Genomic DNA, 20,880 nt, shown 5'->3' on the forward strand with positions numbered 1-20,880 from the left:
ATCCTCTATCCACAGGGGAGCAGGGGGCCCTCCAGGCATCTGCCCAGGATCAAGGCAGTTGGGAAAAGTTGCAGTAGAGGCCAATGCTAGTAATGTAAGTCCAAGAACATGGATACAGTGCAGGAAGAAGTTTAACGATCTGACACAAGCTGTCAATGTAAATATCCTAGCACTTGCACCACTAGCCTCATCTACTGCCCAATTCACTACGCACTCATCACCCACCCACCAACAATCTCTATCAATCAATGCTCGACCCTTCAATTGTTATGTTTTACCTCATCCTCACACACATATGTAAAGATATCTCATGTAACATGCCTCAATGAAGTTGAGCTGAGGGAATTATCCCTTGAAGACCCTTGGCAGATATGCTGGGTGCCCATCTCCTCTTTGTCTTCCTCCCTGATCAGGCAGGTAGTTCAGCTCTGCATGGTCTCTTTTCATTCTCTCATGCACGTTCAATTCCCAGAGGAAGCACTACCAGACCACTTATGTCTGGATGTGACTTGTTTCAGCATAAGTTTTTAAATCGCTAAAAACTTGGGAACGCCAGCAGCGGGAGCCAGGAGAATTTGGAGCAGGCAGCCAAAAAAGAGGCCAATTGAGAGCCCCGTCCAAGTGAGGATAGTGGGTACACTGTGCAGTTTGGGTGTGGGGCGGGGAGGGTGGTGGGCATTGGCACTGCCTAAGGTTCTTCGTAGCTGGAAGCCCCACTGGGAGAGGTGCGCACTGCCAAAGTATGTGGGAGAATGAGTAGGTGCCTCGAGGTGGTGCGCTCTGAAGATTTTAGAAAGTTTAAAAATAAAATATAGCCACAGATGTCCGGCTGTCATTGTGGAGGGCCTGCAGTCGCAGCTCTGGCCCCTCCGGCAACTCCAGCACTGGAGGACGTGGGGAAATAAAAGAGATCTCATTGGCCCCTCGGCCTGCCGTGGGGTGGCCACCTCCATCCATCTACTGGGATTCAGCCTCAACAGGGGGTCCATCTGGCATCTGGGAAATTTCAGACGTTGTGTGATGAGAGGCTTCAATAGGAACCTTGATTGGCTACCCACCTCTGGTAACTGTCACCCTGTAGAAGTGGCCTCACTGAAAACAGACTGATGTTGGGAACATGCCTGCCAGCCAGCTGGCACAAAAGCTGGACATGCAAAGTCGCCAGCATTCCAACCTCCACACCTACCACCTTTGAAAATCCAGTCCAAACTCTCAGATATGACTTTCTGCACATGGTGTTGATACATTTTGGGTGGAATCATCCCAGATTTGCAACAAGTGCAGTAGCAGGCAGGTAAAACGACATTTTACCCACCGGCCGCTATGGCAGATTTTCATGCCATATCATCCCAAACCCGTCACATTATTTATTCATTCTTGGGGTACGTGCCATTTCCATGGCGGGTGGGTTCTGATTCTCCTGACACGCCGTCACCTCACCACTTCCTCACACCGGGCACCGCATTTAAAATTCAGCCGCGCTCAGTGCTTCCAGCCCAAGGCTGCAACAAAGAGGACATGGCCCCGAAAGGCAAGAAGACTGCAGCCCTTGAGTGTCTTTTGGATGCTGTGGAGGCCCACTGTGATGTCCTCTACCCCGGTCTGGCCGCAGGAGGGGCAGCTACATTACAACTCCAGCTTGGTAGGAAATGGCAGTGGTGATCAGCGCCAATGCTGCACAGAAGAGGTTGGCCATCCAATGCAGATAGAGGATGAATGATGTCATCCGTGTAGCCAAGGTAAGGCAACCATCTCATCACTCTAAACTCACACACTCAGCCCATCTCACATACACTGGCATCTCACTCACTGTCAGCTCAAGGGGCATCACCACCCATTCTCACACACGCACCCTCTCATCTCCATCTGGCCTCATCTCCTCTGGAGACTGCCTCCTCAGCCTTCACTACCTTGAGGCCACTTGCACAGATCAACATGTGCCCCCCCACACTCCCTGGGATACCCTCCTTCCCCAGTGCAGCCCTCACCCTGCAGCCTCTTCCCTTTCCTGAGGCCACTTCTCCCCCTTCCTCAAGCAAGCCCCAACCCTGAAGCCATTGAAAATCCACCAGCCACATGTGGCTGGTCTGGTCGGTAGAGACCTGCCCATGAGCCCCCTTAAAAGTGATGTGGTGCTGTCTGTGAAGCCCGGCGCTAATGACTGCGACAGCTGCCCGGAGCAAGGTAGGCAAACTAACCTTGAAATCCCAAGTGGAGTGCAGCCCACCAAGTGCATGTCGCTGATGTGCTGTTGTGAAACATGGCGGCGTGTTTTCCCACCGACGTGGGCGGACAATTCAGCAGAGGGTGGGGTGGGGAGAGGTGGTGGGTGGTGAGTTGGGCAGGCTTAATAATGATATGCTGATGTATTATAATCAGGTTCCTGATGCCCAGTGGCGGGTAATAGGGCCCACCATTGACGGGCTGAGCAGATGATCACGCCATCGTGAAACTGATTGGGCCATATTGCTCGCTCACATCACTGAACACGCCCAACACCAGCAGGCATGGAGAATCCCGGCCAATGGGCCAGATTTTGGAAGCCTGCCAGAGATGGGAATGGAGGCAGGTGGGCCTTGGATCTCCCAGTGCTGGCCCTTGCTGGCCCTAGCTGTGCCAGTTTGCTGGGATCTTCCCAATGCCAAACCATTTTTAAAGAAGCAGGTCCGACAGAATGATGGCTACTCACCCGCTGAAGGCAAGAAGCTTGTTAACGTTATTAAAAGGCCTATTCAAACCAATGATCAGGGGCCCTCAGTGGCATCCAGAGCCTGGCAGTTGCTTGGATGCAGCCTCCAAGAGGCAAACCAAGGAGCTAGCGTTTCAGGAACAATTTGAAGCTCCCCCCTCCACCCCGCGCAGCTGCCATATCTACATGGTCTCAGCTGCAGCCACAGGCCATCATGTGAAGGATTTCCTCCTCTACAATGGTGGCCATTGCTTTTGAAAAGGTTTGGAAAAAGTGCTAAGAGGGTGCCTCCATCTTGAGGCACCGTCTCTCTCCCTTACCTGCATCTACTGCTCCTTTACTGCTGGAGGAACTCCTATTGGACCTCCAACGTCTGAAGTCTGTCTGCCATCTTTAATTTGGATGGTGAGTCCAGCCTCTAGCTATCAATGACCTTTCATTCAAAGATTGCAGCCAATGGCATGTGGGGTCAGGATCCTGAAATCAGCCCAACATCAGCGTCCCAACACACAAATCGAAAACCTGGCCCAATAATTTTTAAATGAGCGAACAGTTTTTGAGCATCACGGTGACAGGTGTGTTTATTTATTGTCTGCCCCCCAAAAGAAATGATATAAAATAAGGTGCTAAAATAACGATTTTACAAAGCTTTTTTCACAGGAAGATAATGAGCCAAACATTGCCATTGCTTAGGTGAAGGTTTAATTTCTTCAAGGTTCATTGCAGCCATTTTCTAAGCAAGAATAACTTTCACTGGTGTGAATGCATTAACCGGCTTTTTTTTTTACATTCTTGCCATTAGAGTTGTAGAATTCTACCAATCAGAAAAACAACAGAGAGTGGAGTCAGATTGAGAACAAGCTTCATTTAATTTTGAAAATTGCACTGTGTCTCTGATACTAAGAATGCTAACGCAGTGATTTCATTCCCAAGCCATCTGGCTGGAGCTTTAAGATGATGTCGCCTTGTTCTTAATTCCCCCAGCAGAGGAGGTGCTTTCTCTGTGATGTGTGACATGAGCGGCTTGCCTGTTTGTATGTGAGGACAACAGCCAGCTACGTTCTCATTATGTTTTTGTTATGCGCACGGCGGAGGTTCACTAGTTGCCATGCAGAAACTGGGAGGGAAGCCCAGCCTATCTGTATTAAAGCACTCAACATTCACCAGGAGATGGTGAGGAGGTGTGGTGCGATGGAGGGCTGGCATTAATGACAGTATAATAGATTGCATACCCGAGACTGGAGGCGGTCAGTCAGGACCCACCTGAGAGCACATAATTCAGCGACCTCATGCCTGTCAGACTCCAGGGGCGACCAATGAGTTGGCTGCTCCAGGTACTGCGGCCAATGAGTTTAATCCAGGTACTGTCGGACTTTAAGGGCTGGATATTTTTTGCTGGCTTTTTCACCCTGCCTTCAGGCTGAAGTGTGGGTAAGAAGATGGCACTGCCTGGGAAACAATCACCCATTGTGATTTTCCCTAAGTCGTGACCAGAAGATGGCCTTGACATCCAATTAAGGATGTCGGGCAGGCTTTTGAAGCTGGACGTCCAATCAGAGGCCTTCCAGCTTGAAAACAGCAGCAGGAAGCAATGGGAGGTAAGTGAGGGAGAGGGTGATTCAAAATGGAGGTGCCCGCGCTCTAACTGCTTTAAATTTAAACTAAAAAATGGATTTTGAAACTAGGCCGCCACTGTTTGGGGAGGGAGGGGGGTGCCCCTCCAGAGAGCAGCCTGCCTGGAAAGGCTCTAAGTCTGCCAGGACCACTTGGCCTGCCACCTCCAAGCAGTTAAACCAGGCCCCGCCAGCTGTGGGAACCTGGAGGCTGATTGGGAAATCCCAGTCCACTGCCTTCAATTGGCCTGAAGTGGCTGCCCATCGACATCCCGTCTTCTGCGAAAAAGGCCCGGATTCGGGATGGAGTCAGGGAACCGGTATGCAGGCTGGAGATGCTATTTTTACCGCCAGCCTGCCTCCACACCCAACCCTAGCGGGGCCTAAAAATCAAGATCTAGGAGTCACCAATGTGTTACTAGGTCTAGGCACTGTCCAATTAACCGGACCACTTCTGCATTTGTTAGTTTGTCACTGTCAGACTGTCGGGGGCAACGATTTACTTATTTACCATTTATGGATCTTCCTCATGTTTTGGTGCACTTGTCATGGAACAGTGTCAAATCCCAAATCGGAGTGTTCACATAGTTCCAAAAACAACCTTAACGCAATGTGTCAGCCAAGGGAAACTTTAAAAAAACTGGTTCTGTTTCCAAGACAGACAGTGGGAATTGGGAAGTAGAACTAAGATAAATAAAATTTGAAGTATTTTTAAAGACTAGGTAGAGAAAGTAATTAAACTTATAAAAAGCCAGAGAGTGTGAATGGGAGGTAAAAAGCAGCAGAGTGAAATATTTTTAAATTAAGTGTTTGTTTTATTGATTTAAGGAGAATATGATAGTAATATGTTCCATGGCTGTTTAGTTTTATTACTGTAATATTAATATTAATTTCAGTACTGCAGCACCTGAACACCTCATCCAGGCTTATCAACAACATAAGGCATCATTGCTTCAGTTGAATGGACCAATGTTACTTGCCAATGTTTCAAGACATATTACAACACCAACATGAATATCAGCTTATATTTATATAGCACCTTTTGTGTAATAGAATGTCCCAAGCTACTTCACAGGTGTGTCATAAAACTAATTGTTACATTGAGCCATATAAGGAGATATTGGGTGGGATTTTCTGGCCCCTCCCACCAGCGGAATCTTCCAGTCCTGCTGAAGTGAACAGGGATTTTAATGACCCGCGTATCATAGCAGGGCCATAAAATCCCAGCCATTATGTCAGGCGATCCAAAGCTCAGTCACAGAGCTAGACTTAATGAAGCACAAGAAAGGAGGAAAGGGAGATGGAGAGGAGCAGAAGCTTACAGAGGGAATCTCAGAGTTTAGGGCCTCATCAGCTGAAGGCATGGCCACAAATGGTGCAGCAATTAAAATCGGGTATGCTCATGAGGCCAGATTTGGGGAAGCACAGAGATCATGAAGGGTTGTGGGGCTGGGGCAGATTACAGAGATAGGGAGGGGTGAGGACATGGAGGGATTTGAAAACAAAGATGAGGATCTTAAAATCGAGGCATTGCTAAACCAGGAGACAATGTAGGCCAGCAAGCACAGGGGTGAAGGAGGTGAGGACATTGGCCGCAGAGTTTTGGAACACCTCAAGTTTACAAAGGGTAGAATGTGGGAGACTGGCCAGAAGTGCTTTGAAACAGTCAAGTCTGAAGGTAAGAAATAATGGGTGAGGACTCCAGCAGCTGAGGCATTGCAGCAGGAGCAGAGTTGGGTGATGTTATGGAGGTGTAAATAGATGGTCTTGATGATTGGGTGGATATTTGGTCGGAAACTCATCTTGAGATCAAATATGGCGTTACATTTCATCAAAATCCTAATTTTTAAAATGCAGTCAACATCATGCATTGAAGTTAGTCATGACACCTTTCACTGATAAACAATTTGCTTGCTGCATGGCGGCACTGTTAAGAATTAATTTTGTAAAAATAAGGGATCGATAAGAGTGATTATTATAAGAAAGCAATCTTATCAAGAGAGCTGTATTGTATGCATGCCCATGCATTGTAGTTGCTCAGATTTTATTTATTCATTCATTCTTTGGATGTGGGAAGATAGGTATTTATTACGCATTTCTAGTTGCACAGACAAGGTGGCGGTGGGTCTTCATCTTGAATCGCCATTGTCCTCCATAGCTGTTTGACACAACTGAATAGCTCGCTAGGTCACATTAGAGGGGTAGAGGGCATTTAAGCACCAACAGTACTGGTTGGGACTGGAGACACTAAAAGGACAGACACATTAAGGACAACAGATTAACTTTCCTAAAGAACACTAGTGAGCCAGATGTGTTTTTACAAGCATGCTGGGGTTGGGGGATGGGTGGCCTCACTGTGGCTGTGGCCCAGGTTATTTTTACAGACCAGACAAGTTCCAATTGAAAATGGCAGTCAAGATCATATTTGAGTCACATTTACAATTTTGATATTTAAAAGTGACCTATTGCCTGAACAGGGCCAGAGCTTTGGGCACCAAGTCCCTTTCAGAATGGAGTCAGCCGCATTAGTGATGTTAATGAAGGTGTAAGGTTACTCACCCCATTTTGAGGCTGTTGCAGTCCTATTAATACCAGGCACAGAGAGTTTAATCTCATTTTACTGTAGTTATCCATGGGGTAATTTTTTGAGGGGACAGATTACTGTTCCCCACCCCCCACCACCGCTCCCCCCCCCCACCCCCCACCCCACAACCAACCCCACTTACTTAAAAGTCAACCAGCACCACACTGACCAGAAATCCAGCTGCCTTGCAGCAATATCACACTGGGGGCAGCCATTGGGTAGGAATTCCTATCCTAAGGAGCTGCTGGCCAATCTGATTAGCCAGCAGCTAGGTAGACCCAGCAGCGCCAGAGGAGGGTAGTAGCCACTGCTGGGACTGCAAGCAGCCCCAATGAAGGAGGGTTGTCCAGGGATTTTGGGTCCACCTGGGAGGCCACAGTGAGGAGAGGGTGGAAGGTGGGGGGTGGCAGAGAGATAGAAGAGGATATAGTCTTGGTGGGGGGAAGGGGCATCACTCCCAATGGGCACAGAGCCCCACCCAAATGAGGTTTGCCCCTGCAACCACCACCCCCCTCCCTACCCCTATTGCCTGACAGCAATCTGCACTCCCAAAGCTGCTGGGCTGCTTGCCTTGCAACCCCCCTTCCCCCCATTTTCCCCCAAAGGGTAAAAAATTGCAGTGAAGGCAAATTGAGGCTATTAGGTGGCAGTTAATTGGTCACTTAAGGACCTCAATAGGACTAAGAACAGGCAGGTTGTCTGACACCTTACCTGTGCCCCATTAATATGGGGCATAGGTCACCTGCTCTATTTTTCAAGCCCCTCCACCTTCAAATACACCAGCTGGAGGTGGGGGGGGTGGGCGAGGCACCATAAAATGCTTCCCCATGAATCATGTAATATCGCCAATGACATTATAATTGGCATCAATCTGTCACCGTACCTGAAAGTGTTTGATGGGAAAGTAAAGGAGGAGTTGATCCATCACCTAACCCCTGCAGTTCTTGGCCAGTGAGCACTTGATAGGCCAGTGTTAAGAAGAATTGTTCCTCTGCACCTAAACCATGCTGTATCCATCCTGGAGTTGCTTGACACTGGGTGCGAAAAGCAGGCAATGTGCCATCCATCCCCCAGTGTTGACATCTTTCAGCTTGAGAAGCACAAAAAAAATTAATAAAATAAATTAATAGCAGCAAACTAAAGACAACGGCTCAAGCCATGGGATCTTTGTAGCAAAACATTGAGGACATTTGGACAAATTCAGCAAGGCTGTGCTCCTGAAGCGGGGTCTCACTAGATAGGAGTGTGGGTTGGATAATAAGAGGTAGTGAATTATAGCGCAAACTGACTCGCACTCACATCCATAAACATTGAGACAATCTTCAATTCCTTTAGCTTTCTACCTCCGTACACAGTCTTGTTTAAAAGTTTTAAACAACAGTAAACCTACATAGAACTTTTCAAATTTATAATTTGATCCAAAAGTATAAAAGGACAGTCAGCTGAAAACTGACACCCCACCCGGCATTCCCTGATAGCCATCTTTATCTCCGTCCAACATTCCTTGCTCCTTTCTCCAGTTCTGGCAAACCCATCCCACAAACATGCCAGGGTGGGTAATGGAATCAAGGCAGGTCTTGTTATAAAGCTTGAGAATGTGCAAGTCTGTTTAAGTTCTCAGGAAATAGGTCGGGAGTAAAACTTAAAAAGTCTCTCATACTGAAATGAATTAATTCAGTGCTATAAAGTGAATAATTTGTAATTCAAGGATATATACTTCAGCAATACTTCAATAAGATTACTTTCATTGGGATTTTATGATTTTAGTATTTGGCACCATTTGCTATGGGGTATTGTTCACTCACATTAATGAAACAATGAAGCTAAATCAACACAAAATCAAACACTCATGAAAACAGCCCCTTTTCAAGGTGGCCCAGGTGGTAAACATGGGTGGAATTTAGCGCTGGTGATGGGAGTCCCATCCATCAGTTGGTGAACCGAGTACTTACATGGCCAGTGTTGGGCTTCCCGTCAGATTAACTCACCATTCGGGTGGAAATCCCGTGCCCAGCAGCCAATAAGAGACCAACAGTTCTCCACTATCGGCATTGTCAGCAGTGGCTGCTGTCAGTGATACACGGAGACCTACTCCAGGGACCGCCACTGGATCTCCAGAGAGAGGTAAGTGGGCAGGATGGGGGTCACAGGGAAGGCATCACCAGCGAGGACACCAAAACCAAAGGCAGGGGATTGGCTTTCAGTGATACCGGGTCACCTGATTGGACACTGAGTGCCTGTGGATGTGGGACACTACCCCTCCCCACCCACCTTCACCACCCTGCTGGCTGCTGGCAAACCCCAAAGGGTTTGCTGAGTGGGTTTTTGGAGGTACAGGAGACCGATGCAATTATTGTTTAATTCCTGAGCCAACAATAAATCCCAATAGGCTCAGTGGTAAATGGATTTAAGCAGCTACTTAATGAGCCTAATTGACATCCCACCACTAGTGGTGACTTCTCTGCATCAGCCCCTTCCCACTGTGCACTTAATGCAGGACACTTTTCCCACCGTCAGGAATTGGACCCACAGCCTCCCATGCAATTCACTGCGCCTGCTCGCCATCTTGGCCATTCCAACGGGCCTCACTAACTTCTGCCCATAATTTCAATTATGATACTAAGGCATAAAAAAATAAAGTCTTGATTCTATATAGAGCTTTTCACAATATCAGGACACCCCAAAGTGTTTCACAACTAACAAAGTAATTCTGAAGTGTCGGTGTTAATTGTATCAATTGAAGTTAAGCACATACAGGCTAGGGCCTTGTCTGGATGGTTACTTGAGCATATAGAAAGTGACACTTCCATTGCTTTACTCAAAAGAATATAAAGTGACACTTACTGACACAGGAGTAGAGTGGAGTCAGGAAATATATACCTGTAATGTTTTACTCCGTGAATAAATTTATTCCAAGTAAAAAATGGCTCTGGTTTCCTGCTTCACCAACAGGCTTTCTGGAATATATTAGTAGCCACTGTTGTAATTTTGGAAAGATGACAGCCAATTTGCACACAGTAATCTCTCACAAACAGCAATGCGACAATGACCAAATAATCTGTTTTGATGATGTTGGTTGAGGGATACTTATTGGCCCAAGAGACCCCGCCTGCTCTTCTTCAACATCGTGCCACAGGACCTTTTACTTTCACCTGAAAGGGCAGACAGTGCCTCAGTTTAGCATTCATCTGAAAGAGGGCAGCTCCAACAGTGTAGCACTCCCTCAATACTGCATTAGGAGTGTCAGTCTAAGTCATTTGCTCAAACCTCTGGAAATCAGATGAGGAGGAACCATGTTCAATATACAGTTTGCAACAGGTTAGTTAGGGGGAAGCAGTGGTATGGACTAGTAAACCAGAAACCTAGGGGTAATGCTGTGAGGACCCAGGTTCAAATCCCACCACAGCAGATTCCAAAAATTAAAAGACTAATACTGACTGTGAAACCATGACTGATCTTTATAAAAACCCATTTGATTCACTAATGCCCATTAGGGAAGGAAATCTGGCCTCCATGTGACTCCAGACCCATTTAAATGCCCTCTAAACAAGGGCAATTGGGGGATGGGCAATAAATGCTGGCCAAGCCAGTGATGCTCACATCCCATAAATACATTTTTAAAAAGTTGATCATTGGGAAGTGGAATGGTCCCTACAACTAGCCTCAGGACCCTGGGCTGGGGAGAACAATCAAACTGGTGATTGGTGTCCAGTTGGACTCCTGCTGGAAAAGGTGGCATGTTTGGTTTTGGGGACAGGACAGAAGCAGGCTAGCTTTCACACCTTCCACTGCTGAACTCATTGTCTAGGGTCATTTATGAACAACAATAGCTGCTCGGGCAAAGATCAGGGAGGGGTTGGGGCTGAGCGCAGCATGAGCCAGCAACTTTAGGAGGGGGTGGTGGGCGGGGGCACGGAGAATACTTAGAATGTTTGTTTTCAAATCAAGAAATTGTGGTTAAATCTTCAACACCTGCAAACACAAGAATGAGAAAGGTAAAATGTAACACAAGCCCCAGAGAGTCTGATGCTTTGTGGTAAGTTTGTAAAAAGCCTGACAGTGAGATGATTAGAAAGCTCCCATGTAGCCAAGTTCTACTGACATTGACCTGATGGCTGAATGGCAGGTTTGTCACTACCCCCAAGCCACTGCATCAAACGCAACAGTAAGCGTGTGAGACTTCACAAAGCCCCAGGGGACATGGACGGGCATTTCAAAACAGAGAAATAGTATAATCCTCTCCAGCGGTGAACAGATACCAGGTTTACAACAGCATGGACAAGAATGAGTGTTGTCAGTGCCAAACTACAGTGGATTTCGTAAGCTGACTGATGATGCTATCTCTACATGTTTGTGTTTAACAAGGTTAGTCCTGGGAAATTGAACATTTTCCCATTTTAAAATCCCTGTGTCAGCATCAATCTTTCCCAGGTTAGACGCAGAGTTAAACTTAAGAAGTATTTAAATGAGCACTTGAAACGCCAAAGCATACAGGGCTACGGGCCAAGTGCTGGAAAATGGGGTTAGAATAGACAGGTTCTTGATGGCCGGCATGGACATGATGGGCTGAAGGGCCTGTTCCTGTGCTGTATAACTCTGTGACTCCATGACTCCCCCTGCCTTGCCCCAGCAACATTGGGTCCCTACTGCAAAAGAAAGACATTTTCAAAATTTCCACACTAGCCATCCCGAGTACACTCGCCAAGTTAATTCCCAATTGGTGCTAAATTGGGAATAATGTTGTACTGAAGGCCAATGCCTATTAGAAACTGGACTGAACCTCCCGAAATACATTTAATACTCCTTCTCCAAGAAGGCAGAGGAGATATTCTTCTAACTAATTTGGGGTGGCTTTAAATCCAAGAAGAAGACTTACTTTTGTTGTGTTATGGGTCATTTTAGCCACATTTGCAGAATTAGACAACACTTATTAAGTTACATATCTTTCGTAAAACTGAACCTCTTGTATTCATTGTAACCATTCTTGTGTTTTTGTGTGCCAAAATAAGAAACAAAACACAAAACACTCATGCATGGACAGACAGAAAGGCTTGCATTTATGTAGCACACTTCACAATTTCTGGATGTTCCAAAGCACTTCATAGCCCATGAAACAATTTTGAAGCGTAGTACTGCTCTAATTCAGAAAACTTGGCAACCAGTTTGCACACAGGAAGATCCCATAAACAACATTGTCATACATGACCAGATCATCGGTTTTGGTGATGTTGAGTTAAGGATAAATGTTGGTCAGGGCAACTCCCCTTCAAACAGTGCGGTGAGATCTTTTGCAATCACCTGAGAGCGCCTCACTTTACCACCTTGTCTGAAAGACAGCTTCTATGACAGTGCAGCATTCCCCTCAGTCTGGGTTATGTGTTAGACTCTCTGGACCGGGAGTTGTACTCATGGTCTACCTGGCTCAGAAGCGAGGGTACTCCCACTGAGACACAGCTCAGTCACTTTGGAGCCATGAGGGGGGCAGCTCCTCACACATGAGCTCTTCCTCCTGCACTGTGCTGCTGTAATGGGTAGAAGGAAACTTGTCCCTCATCCACTTTCTCACACCCAGTAGGTTTCAGAATAGGTTCCTTGATGATGCCTATTCATGCAATCACCCTTGCTTTCTAAATAAACTCTGGAGTGTATATAAAGTGTATCCAATTTACAGAAGTTGTGAATATATTCTCCTTTTGTAGCATGACAAACACGTATTATAAAAAAATAATTCATTGGCTCACAGTCTGATTTAGACTGCAGAGGGGATGAATGCGAAACTTACCACCGCACCAACAACTATTTACATTTATTTAGTAATTTGCACAAGGTTGATGGATGAACGGCATTTGGTGCCAGTTAGGACATGGGCAGCAGAGCTTTGAATGACCTCAAGTTTATGGAGGGTAGAACTTAGGGGGCTGAATTTTGTCGTGCTGGATGGTGCCCTGAACAGCGGGCCAGAAAGCTGGGGGCAGGGGTGGGGTGAGGATGGGCCAACCCCACCTCAGCTGATTCCAGGAGGGACAAGGATGATTCTGTGGCCCTCAGGCAATTAACCGCTGGCATCAGGGGCTCTTATCCCTTTAAGGGTGGAGACCCCACTTCCAAGAGCTGCCAGCCAATCAGAGGGCTGACAGTCCTTCGGTCCCAGCAGTTCCACCAGGTGCCATTCAAGGCCCTTGACCGACCTCTGGATGGGAAGAATGTCCTTAGGAGAACTGCAAAGTGTCAAGAAGGTGATGGGCACTTCCTGTCCACCACCCTGCCCCCAACCATTCCTTCTGATCCTACGATGCCCTAGCCTTGTTACCCGCTCCCAAAGGAGCACATTAAATTCTGCCCAGGGAGGGCATTGGAGTAGTCACGTCTCAAGGTAACAAAGGCATGGATGAGGTGAGCAAGGGCAGATTTGGGCGCAGTTACGGAGGTGGATAAAAATAAAATAAAATGCCACAGGAAATAGTTGAGGTGAATACCTAATTAAAGGGGAAGCCAGAAAAGAGCTTAAGGGAGAGGGGGGCTGAAGGAGATGTTGAAGAGGAGTGAGAGAAGGCTCATGAATCTGCATGAATCTGTTGGACTGCCTGTGTCTGTGCTGTAAATACTGGATAACACTCTGACTTTAACCCCTCCCCAGCCCAGGACCATTGAGGCCAGTAGCACCAGCCCCACCACAAGTTTGTCTAAGACTTGATGATTTCCTTATCTGTATGGTTCACTTCCTGGGTACACATACCCACTGAGCCATCGGGAGAAAGCCTCCCAGGCGCTCTTTAGCACTTCTTTTTGAAAATCAGGTTACAGATTCCTGACTCACTGAAACCATGCTAAGTGAATTACAGGCTTATAGAGCTGAATTGATGCCAGTGACAGATCCTAAAAGGAACTTCCCATGGTGTTAAATCATGCAGATAATCTGTCCTGTTTTGTGCTCTTTTATTAAGTAATACCTAGATTAAAAATCAAGAGATTGATCCTTCCGTCTGTTTGATGCTCACCATTCACCTTGGCGAGGTCGCACAGCTTCATACTCTGTCACTATAAGGTTTTTTTTTGTCAGTGGAATAGAAGAGACGTACAGTGCTGTCTGACAGGCCCTGAAGGCAGCCATTGCATGCCTGTGCACAGGTACGCTCGACTGGAAACTTGGCAGGAAATTGCCTTGCCTGTGCTGGGGCGCAGGTGTGTTGGAGGACAAGACAGAACACCTTGAAGTGCAGAGTCAGCTGTGTCGCGAGAGGAAAGATATGGGTTTGACTTGCTGCCGACCCAGTATGTTCGTCTGCCTCAGCAATGCGTGGAATTCCAGGACCAGTGGCTTGCGGTGAGAAGGGGCGGGTAGGGGGGGGAATGTGGGAAGGGAAAAAAAACTCTTGTGTAACTCATGTCCGTAGCTACAGAGCTAATAGCTCCATCTCCAGAGCAGTTTGGCTGGTTCTAAATTTTCCCGATCCTCTGGGAACGGATTAGGACATAATGCCCGGCAACAGGTGAATAAATGTGACAGTGACATATTAGCACAATTACGTCTGCGCTGATGTAGCCAAGCTCTGTGGAAAATCAGCTGGCTCAGTCGGGTAGACATGCCACCTGTTGTGGCACAAGGGTTGCCAACCCGCCAGGATTGTCCTGGAGTCTCTAGGAATTAAAGCTTAATCTCCTGCTCTTTGCTTCGAGCAAAACCTGGGAGAAGTATCAGTGGAGCATTAAAAAAAAACAATTGTCTGTTTTTATTCACTTTCTTTGGCCACAGTTGGCGAGGAGCAGTAAAAATATTGAAGATGGCATAAAAGGCTGTTTGATGGGGACGGTTAGAGGCGTGAGGTTATAGAATGAAACCAGATATATGTAATCAGAATTGGCAGCCCTTATGTGGCATTGATCATGGGTCAGGAAGCTTACTGACTCAGTTCACAGTCTGCATTGTGTTAGCCAGTCTTAGCCATTGGGGAGGCAGCAACCAGGAAGGCCAAGTTGGGGCATTTTCCTTGGGGAAGAGAAGGTTAAGAGGAGATTTGTTAAAGGTATTCAAAATCATGAGAGGGTCAGCACAAAAGGGTCGAGGACCAGAGGACACCGATTTGAGATGATGGGCAACAATAGCAATGGTGTTGTATGGAAAAATGTTTTTATGCAGTTGTTCAGATCTGGATGTGCTCTGCCTGGGAGAGTGCTGGAAAGGGTTCCAATAGAGGCCTTCAAAAGAGAATTGAATAACTATTTGAAGAGAAAAAATTTGCAGAACTTCGGGGGTAAAGGTGAGGAAGGAGGACTAGGTGAATTGCTCTTGTGGAGAGCCAGCTAAGACACAACAGCCAAATGGCCTCCTTCTGTTTTGTAACCATCCTCTTGTTCTACATGTTCGGCCAAGCTTCCCGCCCTGGAGAGGACATTGTGCAGATATGAGGCAACAGTACAACAGTGTTGGCCTGGCTACCTCCATCTCTGTGACTGAACATGCTGAGCGCCACTCACTCAGCGGGATTGTCCCAGATTTGCACCAAGTGTGGTAGTGGGTGGGAAAAAGGACCCGTCAGCTGTGATGGTGTGTTTTTGCGCCATACCGTCCCATTTCCGATGCATCCTGCCTCATGAATAATGCATTTTTGGAAAACACGCCGGATCACAGACGGAGCGGCCTTTAATTCACCCACCCACCGTCACTTCAGGCCTTCAGTAACCCGGACACCATATTTCAAGGCAGCCCCTGCACAGAGCCAGCGGTCTCTTAGGTATCAGAAGCTGCTGGAAAGTCATGGCTCCCAAAGGGAGGAAACACACTACCTCCAAATTAAGCACTGCCTCCCTCGAGCACCTACTGGATGCAGTGGAGGACCACCATGAAGCCCTCTAACCCTACTCCGTGCAAGACCAAGCAAGCAAGGTCACCATTCCAGCATGGGAAACAGTGGCAGCAGTGCTCAGCGTCAAGTCCCTCCAAAAGAGGACGGCCACCCAGTGCCGAAAGAGGATGAATAATCTCCTCCGCTCCACCAGGGTAAGTCACTCTTCTCATCTCTCTCAACTCACACTCTCACAAGCCCATCACACACCCACAGGGACCTCATTCGCTGCCAATTCAAGGGACATCACCATTCTTTCACACACACCCTCATCTTCCCTGCGGATCGTGTCCTTATCCCATCCATGGCACCTCTCACCATCCACACATGCCAGGCATTCTTTCACCTGGCCTAGCAGGTGTCCTGCTCACACTCTGTCCATCTGTATTCATGCAGGACAAGCTGGCACACTACAAAAGGGAGAGGTTGCAGACTGGTGGAGGAATGCCCAACATCAGGGTCCTCACAGACTTTGAAAATAGAGTCACCCAGCTGGCCAATGACAATCTGGACAGTTCCTGTGCTGACGGTGAGGTCAGTGGTGCTCAGCCAAGTGAGGATCCAGCAGTGCAACATCCATCAGACAACCATGTTGTGAGTCAGTTCCCCTGTTCCACAGTTGCCTGCCATGCACTAATTATCTGTCCTTGCTTTCGCAGGCATACCTGGGAAGCAGCCAAGGGAGTCCACGACCCAGGTCCTCGACTCAAGCCCCAAAGGCACCTTGGGAGAAGGATCTGATGATACCTAAATTTGAGACACATCACAGCGCTCACCCACACCGTCTACCAGTGCAGAGACACACTCCTTGGTGGAACGTAGTTCTAGATGGCTCGGGGTCACAATCTGGTGAGCACATTGCACTGTCTGATCCACAGCAGGCGGATGCAGGGACTTCCCAGTCTTCCGGTACTCGGAGGACCGCTGGAGGCCAGGAATCTGCTGAGTCCAAGTCAGATGAGGGGCCTCTGGACTCGTTCAGACCTCAGTTGCTGGAGGTGCAAAGGTAAGCTCGGGAACATCAGGAAGGGATGTCCACAGCACTTCTCAGATTGCAAAGCACGATGGAGGAGTCTGTCCGCCTTCACTCTGAGGATGATAGTGCCGACATGCCAATGCACTGAAGTCAACACTGGTAGGATGGCGACGACCATGGAGGCCTTGGTCCAGGATATCGTTCCTGCGCTGCTGCGCAGGCTGACCTCCATCACTGATGCCATTGTTGGCCTCCAACAGTGTCAACATGAGAGGGGTGCAGGGCAGCTAGATCTGACTCCAGCTTCCCCTTCTCCTCAAGGAGTCAGCCAAGGGCCCTCAGGCATCCATAGGGAGGAGGATCAGCAGATGCACGTTCCGGGGCCATCCACCCAGGTGACTCCGGGAGCATTCAGCCCACCCAAATCCCCTCTTCCTGTGACCCAGGCAGCTCCAGCTCTGTAATAAAGACATTGCAAGGGGCTGTGAGCATCTTCACCAGTGACTGCACCATGGTCACCTTTTGCAAGGGGACTGTACAACTTGCCCTGTCAGCCAATTGCTCTGCTGCCCCCTAAAATGTACATTAATTTGCAGTCTGCATCTGAGGGGTGAAAAGTTCTGGAGCATTTAGTGGCACATTCATGCTTGTGCTTTGCTTGAGGGGCAAAAAAGCTTCAGAGGCCCGGCTCTAAGCACGTCAATGGAGCTGCAGCTGAACGGTCTCAGCTGTGGGAGAATGCTCTCTTTTGACAAGCTTTTCCAAGTCTGTGCCCGCTTCCCTGTGGCGAGAAATGCAGCCCGCCATTGACAGGTGGGGCGGATGATCGCAGACTTGTTTCATGACGGCGTAAAACCTATTTTTGGCCTTCCCGCCATATTGTCCCACCTCCGCCCATCATGACTCCCAGCACCAATGAGGCCAGTAAATTCCAACCATTGTCTGGATTCTGAAGTGAGCAGCAGCACATCCTGCGGGGCAGCCAGCCAGTGGAACTGTTCCCGTGCAAGAGACAGGAAACTTTAGTTCAACATTGCATTTATGGCTGAAGAATATTCCTCTCAGCTTTTGCTTGATTTGTGAATAAATAATATAGTGACTGGTAATTATTATTAAAACACTCAATGCACATAAATAACATACATTAATATGCATATGAATAATGTACAAACACAACACACAAATGTCATATGCAGCCCTTAATTTACATATTGAAAGGACCTCTTTTAGGCATCCACCCTGATGCCTAAAATTCTTGCAACACAGAAGGAGGCTATTGGGCCCCCTACTATCCTGCTCACTACTTACTGCATTGCTAAGTTTTGTACTATTCACAAACTTTGAAACTGTGCTCCTATAACCAAGTCCAGCTTCTTTATATGAAGTAAGAAAAGCAATGGTCCCAATAAAACCGAGTCCTGGAGGGAACCCAATACATCCACCTGACCAGTCAGAAAAACATCTGTTCACCAATAATCTCTGCGTCCCACCCCTTGGCCAATTTTCTACACAAATGTCCACTACCCCTTTAACACTATGTGCTTCTATTTTCTGAGTAAGTCTATTATGAGATACTTTATCAAAAGTATTTTGAAGATCCATACATACAACATTCACTGCACTATCTTCATCAACCCTGGCAATGGGAGCCATGCCTGCACAGATTGGGCATTAAATTGGCATACTTTGTGCCCATTGTCTGCCAGAAAAGCAGGCACCAACATATACCAAATTCTACCACTGAGCGTCAGTCTCTTTTCAACCTCTGGGCATTGCAGCTGAATCAGATCCTGACCTTTTCTGACCTCCACTTGAAGGCAGAATAGAGAAGACTTGCAAGGTACCTGCCTGCCCCTCCTTCCAACAACAGTGGCCATTGCTGAGGTCAAGTCAATCAGCTCAGACAGGAGCTCTGCTAACACAGTGCATGCAACTGAGTAGGGTGAGTGGGGGTTACTGAGTTATAAGGCTTCAACTGAATTAAGGAATTTAGCTGGTTTGAAGTTATACCCTGTCAGTCACTGCCTGTTATCTCTATGATAAATACCGGCATATGGAATTTTAATTTCACCATTTTCTGTGACAGTCCTAGAGCTTAATGCTTTTTTAAATTGCATTCCAGAGACTTAATGTTGCACTGAATGATACTCTCACATAATGCGGAAGGGCATTTGTCCTCCTTTTTGACATATTACAGGTTTAGCAGTAGGTAATTTCCAGTGCATTACAGGGAAATTGCAAGTCTGTATAGATTATAATTGTGCATCAATTAGCAGCTCTTTTACAAGTAGGCAATATATTAAAAATACGCCAGATAGCTCTCCTCACTTAGATGTGCCAAACTCCAACACGAACTGATGGATGAATCTACAAGACCATGCCGCTCCTTCAATGTTAGACCTTCATCGAGTATTTAGTGCCAGGCCAAGGAAGGCAGTAGGAAAGCTCCCTTATAAATGGCTCAAGAATTCCATGTGTGAGTCTTGAGTTTGGATCTGCCCTTGGGCACAACAACAGCAGGTGGATGGATATTGGAGGGTCAAAGTCATGACAAAACCTTTGCTCTGCATCATCAAACTATACTGACCTGAGAGTGCGTGATGCTGACACTGTTCCCCAGTGCTGATAGCCCTCATCTTGCTGATCACAGAAAGAAACAAGGTTTAAGGAGACTATTCCTATGGTCGCATCATGAACCTCCTCCAAACAGGCCCACCCCTAGTGCACAGTTTGACATTTTCATGTTTACCAAGTCAGCCATCCAGTAGAAATTAAAAATAAATCCGTTAATAATTGAAGTTTGAAAGAGAAACAGCTGCAACTACACAGGAGGCCCACCAGCATCTGGAGAGAGAAAAGGCAGGTTAATGTTTCATGAAGGGTCTACCCCAATAACATTAAGCTATGTTTTCTGTCTTCAAGTGGGGGCCATTTAGCTTAGATGGCTAGCATTTGGTTACACCACAGAATAACAACAAAATATGGGTTCAATTCCTATTGTGGCTGAGATAGACTTGGGACATATCTCTTCACCTACCCATGCTTGATGTGGAGTGGTGCTCTTAAGCTATATAGCCAATTGCCTCTCCCTCTCTCTAATAGAGAAAGATGTCCATGGTCTCTTGTGAATTATGGCTAATTCTGACCTACCTACTTCTGTCTTCAGATGTTGAAAGACCTGCTGTGTATTTCCAGTTTTTATTTCTGCCATCCAGATGCCCAAATTGGGAAAGATTTTTATGCTGTGGGGCTATGTCCAATAGCAATTGGATTGCTGTGGCTCATTTCTCAGTGGACCCTTACAATTAGAGGAAACTTTCAACAATCTAATCCCAAATCCTAGAATTGAAAGGTTAGTATCTAACCCAAATATTGACACAGAGAGAAGAGATCATTCCAAGTTAAGCTGCACCTCTTCAGCCATATGGATAAATATTCTACTGCCCAACTAATAAATTAAAGATCATAATTGTTATTCTAGCATTGACACCAGTTTTATTAGAGCACGACACAGCATGTTTCACACTAATTCACCTTGAACCCACTGACATATTTATGTGCAATCTAACAATTATTAGTTTGATCAGAGTACATTCTAAAATCACAAATAGTCTAAAAGACTTGTATTAGCAAACCACTGCACGAATGAACAGCTGAATATCTCCCTGACTGAAAGAGGGGTCAAAGGTACAAAGGCACATTATATTCTTAAGCTTGTCTTTCCTTTAACACCCTGAGGAGATGTTTGCCTTATTCTCAGTTCTGTGAGACAATATCACTCTTTGTTGACCTTACTGATGTGGAAGTGTACAAGTCTGGACATCAATGGGCCAGGGAGATCTGTCTGACTGCATCCTATAAAGTTCAAGGAACTGTTTCTAATCTGACGAACTAAACCTCAATTCTACAAATTCACATTTTGGCTTTATATAGTTTAAGAGAGAGACAGAAGACTTCTTGGTTTTCATAACTGTTATCGGGCATCAGTTTTAATAATGCTTCTGTGATATTGATAATGCTTGAGTAATGCTTTAGTCAACAACATGCAATGCTTATTTACACTGGCTTTAATAGTTAAACACTGTAACAGGTAACAGTTGTAATTCTAACTTGTTCAACAGATGGTGCTGTAACCTTTATAAAACAACATTACAAGCGCCCCTCCTGCCCTCTAT

The sequence above is a fragment of the Carcharodon carcharias genome, chromosome 15 (assembly GCF_017639515.1).
Source record: "Carcharodon carcharias isolate sCarCar2 chromosome 15, sCarCar2.pri, whole genome shotgun sequence".
Taxonomy (NCBI): Eukaryota; Metazoa; Chordata; class Chondrichthyes; order Lamniformes; family Lamnidae; genus Carcharodon; species Carcharodon carcharias.